General features: G+C 40.9%; 1 pseudogene; it reads left to right on the top strand.

Moving 5' to 3' along the window:
• The first annotated feature begins 2,781 nt into the window (after window positions 1–2,781).
• Window positions 2,782–7,370, top strand: LOC137945630 (uncharacterized; annotated as a pseudogene).
• Window positions 7,371–9,663: the final 2,293 nt, after the last annotated feature.

The following is a 9,663-nucleotide window of genomic DNA, read 5'->3' on the forward strand; positions in this document are numbered from 1 at the left end:
GGAAAAAACAACTATTCTTCTGTAACTTGGAAACCCAACTAACTATTGTACCACCCAACCTGTATACATATCCAGTGGTACTCTTCCAGCCATCAATGTCTCCTGCCATGTCAGCATCTACATAACCTTGTAATCACAAGTCTGACTTTTTAAAAGATAAGGCTGAGTTTGTAGTGCCTCTCTAATACCTGATAAACCACTTCAATGCTTCCCAATGTTGTTTACCCAGATTACTCATATATCTACTCACAACTCCCACTACATGAGCTATGTATGGTCTAGTACACACCATGACATACATGACACTGCCAATAGCAGAAGCATAAGGCATATTAGCCATGTTGGCTCGTTCCTGCTCTGTAGAAGGTGACTGATCCTTAGATAACCTAAAATGACTAGCCAAAGGAGTACTCACTGGTTTTGCATCATTCATGTTCAATTTGCATAGCACCTTCTTCACATATTCTTCTTGTGACAGTTTCAAGACATCAGTATCTCTAGTAATCCACACCCCAAGGATTTGTTTGGCACCACCCAAATCCTTCATTGCAAACTTTTTCGACAACTCCCTTTTCAAATTATCTATTTCCTTTTTGCAAGCACCTGCTATCAACATGTCATCAACATATAGCAGTAGAACAATGGAGGAGTCATCAAGCTTTTTCACATAATAAGAATGATCTGGTTTAGTGACTCAATCAATGAACATGTGAAGTTATCCAATTCATTACTTTCCCCTGTCTTTAATTAGGGTAGTTCATTTAATACCCTCCCCCATAAGTTTAATTTAAAGATTCTAGAAATACCTATATTACAAGTATACCCTTCGCTCACTCTAATAAAAGTGAAGAGGAGACAAAAAACTTAAATTAATTACCTCATTGTCACCCTAATTACATCATATCTTCCAACAACCTTCCACTATGCAAGAGGGGCAACCTCCTCAATCGGGCTACATCAAGCTGAATTTTTATGGCAGTTCTCTTGGAAACCCCAACATGGCTAGCTTTGGTGGTGTTTTTCTTGATTCAAATGGTAACCAACTCATGTTATACTCTGGCTCTATGGGTATCTTTGGCTTTTCTATCAAGCTTCAGGCCCTCCTCAACAGCCTCACCATCTTCCTTGATCAACTTTTCAGTCTGCTCCATATTAGGGGAGACTCTATTGTGATTATTGGATGGTTCTCCTCTCCCTCTACCCCATTGTGGCAACATTGGGATGCTTTCTATGTGTTGAATTTCAGGACTCTATGGAATTAGGTCATGGAAAAAAGACTCATTGAGAGAAAACTGGTGGAAAAAAAAGTTATGGACTTGATGTTCTAACCCTTCCCCTAAAGCTCAATTTATAGATTAATCAAACTACTGTATTACAATAATACTTGTTGAGTATATGGCTCATATAATGTAAGGTTGGGGGGTATAATTGTACAGGGGTATTTGTATCTTTTCGAGACAAATACCTCCAGGGTTAGTATTATATAAAGATTATGTAACCCTGATTATCGTTAGTGAAAAATTATTGATGAGGACATCAAGCCTACAAGGAATACTCATGAACCAACTCAAGTTCCAGTTGGTCCAGTGATGCGGGCACAAGCTAAAAGATGCAAAAACATGCTAAATAATTTAGTCCAGAGAGTTATGCAACAAGAAGCAAGTGCGGCCACGAAGGAAGGGGAACAAAGACTGATTTCGCTCATCAAGGTTGATACGGAAGAGGACCCAGTAGCCACACAAGTGCATTGAGGAAGAGCATGTGGGCCACGAGTTAGGGTTTCCTTAAGTCTTTCTTAAATTAATGTAATTAGGGTTTCGGGCCTCCACTATAAATAGAGGCTTCTAAAACAGTTTTTGAACTTTTGTCATTTTTGAGTTAGAAACATTCTCCTTGGGCTCTTGCCAGAACTATTCGAACTTATCAAGGATTTTTCTTATGGCGTTCATCGACTTATCAAATGGATTTCTTTCCCCGTTTGTGGCGTCTTCGATTTCCATCTAAATTTGAAAGGTCTTGGGGACGTTTACCGTATTTGGTATCGGGTTTCTTCACAGGTTGGGGTGGTTTGTATCAGTTGGTATCAGAGCTTTGGTTTCTCAGGTTTGTCTATCCTTTTCGTTTTCATTATTCCTATCTATTTTTTTCCGTCCTTTTCTTGGTTTAGGCATTTCGGCTAGCATTTTTGTTTTAATCTTGTTTCTTATGTTCTAGAACCTCTTTTGCCAAAACCCCACGCTTGAGTGTCAAAAACCATCACATTTCGGGTACAAAATTTGTTTCGTTTGGGTCTGTTTTTAGTGCTGATTCATTTGGTTTGTTTCCATTCTGAATTTGTTTGGTTTGTTTCCATTTTGAATTTTTTTGGTTGTTTCTGTTCTGATTCGTTTGGTTTGTTTTCGATTGATTTGCTACTGGAATTCCTTATTCTTGTTTGATTAGTTCCAAAAGAACTCAAAGAAGAATATGAGTTGATTGGTTATGGAGTGTAGTGAGGTTCCTTTTCTTTGCGTATCTTTTTGTGTGTGTTTGACCTTATTTTCAAAGTCAAAATCATGTCACATAATCAAGAGAAAAATTCAAACGAAGAGAGCCCATCGGTTGGTCTTTCGAACCTACAAATGCAAGCAATAATGGGGGAGATGAAACGAATGATGAGGGCAGAGATGGAAGGTATGCAGGGGAGGTTGGAAAGGTTAGAAGAGGGGACACAAAGGGTGCAGTCTCTACTGGTTCCAAACCTCAGTGAGGAACAGGCGGCCACAAAGGGAAGTAGAAGATATGGGCGAATTTGAAGGTGACAATTTAGAGGAGTCTGACGGAATGGAAGTGGGCAGCCATAGGAGATATGGCCAGGATAGAGAAGCTAGGAACCGGGTAGATAGTAATTTGGGAAATATCAAGATGAAAATTCCTAGTTTTCAAGGAAAGAGATATCCTAAAGCCAACCTCGAGTGGGAAAAAAAGATGGAATTGGTTTTTGATTGTCAAAATTATTCCTACTTAAAGAAGGTAAAATTAGCTGCCATTGAATTTACAGATTATGCTATCGTATGGTGGGATCAGTTGGACATCAATAGGAGACGGATTGGAGAACGTCCTTTTGACAGTTGGGATGAAATGAAGAGGGTAATGAGACGACGGTTTGTACCCAGTCATTACTACCAGGATCTCTACAGCAAGCTGCAAAGTCTCTATCAAGGGAGATGGAAATGGCAATGGTTAGAGCTAATGTGGAGGAGGAGAGGGAGGCTATAAAGGCCAGATTTCTAAATGGGTTAAATCGGGAGATTGCTAATACAATAGAAATACACCATTATGTTGAGTTGGAAGATTTGGTGCACATGGCTATCAAAGTTGAGAGGCAATTCCAAAGGGGTGGTACACAGCCAAGAGCAGTTCCACATAGTTCAAGTACAACATCTTGGAGGTCAAACTACCCAAAGAAACAAGAAACTTCATCCACCTTCGAGGCCAAACCAGAGCCCAAAACAGCCACCACAACCACGACCTCTCAAGGTAAATCTGTCCCTCCTTCAACTCGTTCTAGTGAGATCAAATGTTTTAAATGTCAAGGGAGAGGACACATAGCTAGTCAATGCCCTAACAAGCAAATTATGGTGATTCGGGACAATGGTGAGATTGAGTTCGAAAATGAAGATGATCTAGTTGACATGCCACCATTGGAGGACGTGCCCATCGGAGATGATGAGGTCGGGGCAGATCATGGCTAGATGCTTGCATTAGTTGCACAACGAGCCTTAAACTTGCAAAAAGAAGAAGTACAGAGGGAGAACATCTTTCACACTCGTTGTCATGTGAAAGACAAAGTACGTAGTGTTATTATCGATGGTGGTAGTTGCACTAGCGTTGCTAGTACTTCTATGGTTGAAAAGTTAGGGCTCACGACACTTAAGCACCGTCGTCCATACAAGTTGCAATGGTTGAATGATACTGGTGAAATAAGGGTCACAAAGCAGGTTGTGGTACCATTTCAGATTGGTAAATACGAGGATGAAGTATTGTGTGATGTGGTTCCCATGCAAGCTGGACACTTACTTTTAGGAAGACCATGGCAATTTGACTGGCGCGTGCAGCATGACAACTTCACCAATAAGTACTCATTCTTGCACAATCAACAGACAATCACTCTAGTTCCGTTGACCCCAAAGCAAATATATGATGATCAAGTGAGGTTGCAACAATTGAGTGATCAAAAGAAATTGAGGGATCAAAAAAATTTGAGAGAGCAAAAAAATGAGAGTACACAAAAAGTGAGGATGTGCATAGTGAGAATGAGAGAAAATAGAGAGAAAAGAAAGAGACACGGCCAGTGAGAAAAAAATAGAGAGAAAAGCAAGAGACACGGCCAGAGAGGAAAAAGTAGAGAGAAAAGAAGACAATTTCTATGCAAAAATGAGTGAGGTTAAGCGACCAATGATTTCAAGACGGCCGATGATTGTACTCATGTACAAGGAGGCTCTTTTAACCACTAACCCACTTGACACTATGCTGCCTAGTGTTGTTGTTTCTCTCTTCCAGGAGTTCGAGGAGTTGTTTCCCGAGGAGGTACCACATGGGTTACCACCTCTTCGAGGGATTGAACACCAAATTGATTTTGTTCCCGGTGCATCCATTCCAAACCGACCAGCATATAAGAGCAACCCGAAGGAGACGTAAGAGCTTCAAAGGCAAATTGAAAATTTGATGGAGAAAGGGCACGTGAAAGAAAGCATGAGTCCTTGTGCCGTTCCGGTGATTCTAGTACCCAAAAAGGATGGAACATGGAGGATGTGTGTTGATTTTAGGGCCATCAACAACATAACGGTAAAGTATCGACATCCTATTCCTCGTTTAGATGATATGTTGGATGAATTGCATGGATCTTGTGTGTTTTCAAAGATAGATCTTAAGAGTGGGTATCATCAAATACGAATGAAAGAAGGAGATGAATGGAAGACCGTATTTAAAACCAAATATGGATTGTATGAGTGGTTAGTTATGCCATTTGGCTTAACTAATGCACCAACTACTTTCATGCGCTTAATGAATCATGTTTTGCGTGCTTTCATTGGTAAATTCGTTGTTGTTTATTTTGATGATATTCTCATTTATACCAAGAATTACATGATCATATTTCTCATTTGCAATCTGTTTTGGAGGTGCTTAGAAAGGAGAAGTTATATGCTAACCTCAAAAAGTGTACTTTCTACACCGATAAGATGGTTTTTCTTGGTTTTTTTGTGAGCAATAAAGGTATTGAGGTCGATGAAGAAAAGATCAAAGCCATCCAAGGGTGGCTGACACCCTCTAATGCAAGTAATGTTCGGATTTTTTATGGACTTGCTAGTTTTTACAGGAGGTTCGTGAAATATTTTAGCACCATTGCTACACCACTTACTGAAGTTATCAAGAAGAATGTTGCGTTCAAATGGGGTGAAGAACAAGAGAAGGTGTTTCAACTTCTTAAGCATAAGCTTACTCATGCTCCTTTACTTGCTTTACCTGATTTTTCCCTAACATTTGAAATTGAATGTGATGCTTCTGGTGTAGGCATAGGAGCTGTGCTGATATAGGAAGGAAGGCGACTTGCATACTTTAGCGAGAAGTTAAGCGGGACTGCACTTAACTACCCCACCTATGACAAAGAGTTGTATGCCTTGATTCGAGCATTAGAGACATGGCAGCACTACTTATGGCCAAAGGAGTTTGTAATTCGTACAAATCATGAATCCTGGAAACATTTAAAAGGTCAACATAAGTTGAACAAGAGACATGCTCGATGGTTTGAGTTCATTGAAACTTTTCCTTATGTCATTCGGTATAAACAAGGTAAGGAAAATTTGTTTGTGGATGCACTGTCACGCAGGTATGCCTTAATCTCTGCTCTTGATGCTAAATTTCTTGGTTTTGAGCACATTAAGGAACTTTATCCAGATGACCATGTTTTTGGGGAAATTTATACAACTTGTGAAAAGTCTGTAGCAGGTAAGTTCTATAGGCATGAAGGTTTCTTGTTTCGAGAGAATAAATTGTGTATGCCTAATTGTTCAATGAGAGATTTGTTAGTTCGAGAATCCCATAGTGGGGATTTAATGGGATACTTTGGAGTTGCTAAGACTCTAGCTATTTTACAGGAGCACTTCTATTGGCCACACATGAAACGGGATGTTGAGAGAATTGTGGTAGATGTTCAGTTGTAGGTGAGCAAAATCGAGGGTTCACCCTCATGGCCTTTAGACCCCCCTACCTATTCCCAGTTCACCTTGGCTTGATATTTCTATGGATTTTTTTTTGGGTTTACCTAGGAGTCAACATGGGAGGGACTCAAATTTTGTGGTTGTAGATCGATTTTCTAAGATGGCTCATTTTATTCCGTGTCATAAGCCTGATGATGCTTCTCATGTTGCAGATTTGTTCTTTAGGGAGATTGTCAGGCTACATGGCATGCCTCGAACAATCGTGTCAGATCAGGATGCTAAGTTCTTGAGCTACTTTTGGAAGACCTTATGGGAAAACTAGGAATGAAACTTTTGTTTTCTACTACTTGTCACCCTCAAACTGATGGTCAAACAAAGGTAGTTAATCGGACTTTACCCACTTTGTTGAGGGTTGTCATTGGGAAAAACATTAAGACTTGGGAGGATTGTTTACCACATGTTGAGTTTGCTTATAATCGTACCATCCATTCTACTACTCGGTGCTCACTGTTTGAAATTGTTTATGGGTTTAATCCTTTAACTCCTTTGGATTTATCACCTTTACTTGTTTCTGAGCATGTGAACCTAGATGGTAAGAAGAAGGCAGAATTTGTGAAGCAACTCAATGAGTTGGTCTAGGCCAACATAGAGAGGAGAATTGAACAATACATCAGGCAGGCTAACAAGGAACGTCACAAGCTCGTTTTTGAGGCCGGTGATTGGGTGTGGTTACATATGATGAAAGAAAGATTTCCTGCACAAAGACGTTCTAAATTGTTGCCCCGAGGAGATGGACCATTTCAAGTGCTAGAACGGATCAATGACAATGCTTATAGACTTGACTTACCAGGTGAGTATAATATTAGTGCTACATTCAATGTTACTGATTTGAGTCCTTTTGATGTAGGTGACGATTTGAGGGGAGATCCTTCTCAAGAAGAGGAGAATGATGAGGACATCAAGCTTACAAGGACTCATGAACCAACTCAAGTTCTAGTTGGTCCAATGACGAGGGCACAAACTAAAAGATGCAAAGACATGCTGAATAATTTAGTCCAGAGAGTTATGCAACAAGAAGCAAGTGTGGCCACGAAGGAAGGGGAGCAAAGGCTGATTTGGCTTATCAAGGTTTATACGGAAGAGGGCCCAATAGCCACACATGTACATTGAGGAAGAGTATGTGGGCCACGAGATAGGGTTTCTTAAGTCTTTCTTAAATGAATGTAATTAAGGTTTCGGGTCTCCACTATAAATAGAGGTTTCTAAAACAGTTTTCGAACTTTTGTCATTTTGAGTGAAAAACATTCTCTTTGGGTTCTTGCCGGAACTATTCAAACTTATCAAGGATTTTCCTTGTGACGTTCATCAACTTATCAAATGGATTTCCATCCCGTTTGTGGCAAGGTCTTGGGGACTTTTACCATATTTGGTATCAGGTTTCGTCCCAGGTTTGTTGTCGCTCGGTGGACGTAGGCTTCCTTCCTATTTTTCGTTCTCACGTCAACGATTGGTATCAGAGTTTCAGGCTGAAAGAGAAGATTTTCGGACGAAGTATCTGGTTCTGGAATTCCAGAAACAGACAGTTATTTTTTCTAATCGGCGACGCTGAGAAGTTTTCATGTTGCCGAAGACGAAGCCGTCGACATCTAGGTCTGTGTTTTCTGGTGATGACGCAGATAATTTTTCGGCGACGTGTGAGAAATTGTCGAAGAAGGGTCTCTGCCGGTGACTCGACGTCAAAGACGACACAGTGAGATTTCATCCAAGAAGGGAGAACGTCGCGTGGGACGAATGTAAAAAAAAAAAAATATTTCGGAGAAGAGGAGAAGAAGTCGTCGCCGTTTCCGTGCTACCGCGTGCCGCCCCGAGCTGTTGTCGCCGTCACCACAGAAGGTTGACGACGATGACTCTGTTCTCCTGACTCTATTCCGTTGCCGTCGTCGGTTCCACACCACCGCCAGCCGCCCCCCATCCGCCTTTGCGGTTGCCGGCGCCAGTTCAGCCCCACCGCGCGCAGCCCCGCAGCCGCCGTTGCCGTCGCCGCAGAAGGTGGTCTCCATCCCACCTTGTTCAAAATAGGGACGCGGGGAAGAAGATGGGTTTTCACTTAACGCTGATCAGCTCAACCCGGTCTGGGTCGATTGGTACGGTTTTGTGGCCCGTGACAGCTCGTTTGACATCCGTCCGATTAAAGTGATTTTGGAGGCGTTGGATTCGAATCGTCGAGAAGAATCGTTGAGAACCTAAGTTAGGCGATGATGACTGGGGTTTCTTCTGCCAAATTTGATATGATGAAATTCGATAGCACAGGGAATTTCGGATTATGGCAGAGGGTGAAAGACCTGTTAGTGCAGTAGGACATGTTGAAGGCGTTGTACGAAAAGCCGACTGGCAGGAATGGATGACATGGATTGGAAAGAAATGGAGACGAAGGCTATGGCAACAATTAAGCTTTGTCTAGCTGATGACGTGATGTATCATGTAATGGATAAGGAATCACCGGTAGCAATTTAGTTGAAACTGGAAAGTCGATATATGTCAAAGTCGTTGACGAACAAGCTCTATCTTAAGCAGAAATTGTATGGTCTTAAGATGACAGAGGGCTCGGATCTGAGTTAGCATATCAACGTTTTCAATTAGCTCATAAGTGATTTGAGGTGGGTTGATGTGAAATTCGAAGACAAAGACAAGGCATTAATGTTGCTGAATTCCCTACCGAATTCTCCTACGTACGGAAATTTGGTTACGACTCTAATGTGGAGAAAAGAAACTCTCGAATTGGAGGAAATCACAAGTGCTCTATTAGGCTTTCATCAGAGGAAGAAAGCCAATGATGAAACATCACAAGGTGAAAGACTTGTAGTGAAGGGTAATCAGGAACGTGGAAGAAACAAGTCTCGGAGTGGATCGAGTAACAACAAATCTCGATCTAAATCCAAGAAGAGGAAAGACATCACGTGTTTTAAGAGCGGTAAAAAGGGGCACATAAAATGGGAATTTCTAGAGAAAAAGAAAGGGAATGCAGAGAACAGAGAGAGTCCATCAAAATCTGTTAATGTAGTGGAGAAGAAGACTCAGAGAGTGGTGACGGGGATATACTTTTTGTCTCATCCAGTTCAGAGCATCTCAGAGATTCTTGGATTCAAGATTCGGCATGCTCTTATCACATGACACCAAATAAAGATTGGTTTCACACCTACAGGTTAGTAAACTTTGGTTCTGTTCTGATGGGTAATGATGCTTCATGCAAAATTGTTGGAATAGGGACTATACAAATTAAAATGTTTGATGATGTGATTAGAACATTGTGTGATATTAGACACATACCTGATTTAAGAAAGAATCTGATTTCATTAGGCACTTTAGATTATAATGGATATAGTTACAAGTCTGCAAGTGGAAAAATGAAAGTTAGTAAAGGTCTCTTAATAGTGATGAAGGGACAAAAAATATCGGGCAATAT

The sequence above is a fragment of the Aristolochia californica genome, unplaced genomic scaffold, assembly GCF_029961685.1.
Source record: "Aristolochia californica isolate CCGP_79_NKW_82.1479 unplaced genomic scaffold, dmAriCali1.0.hap1 SCAF_12, whole genome shotgun sequence".
Lineage (NCBI taxonomy): Eukaryota > Viridiplantae > Streptophyta > Magnoliopsida > Piperales > Aristolochiaceae > Aristolochia > Aristolochia californica.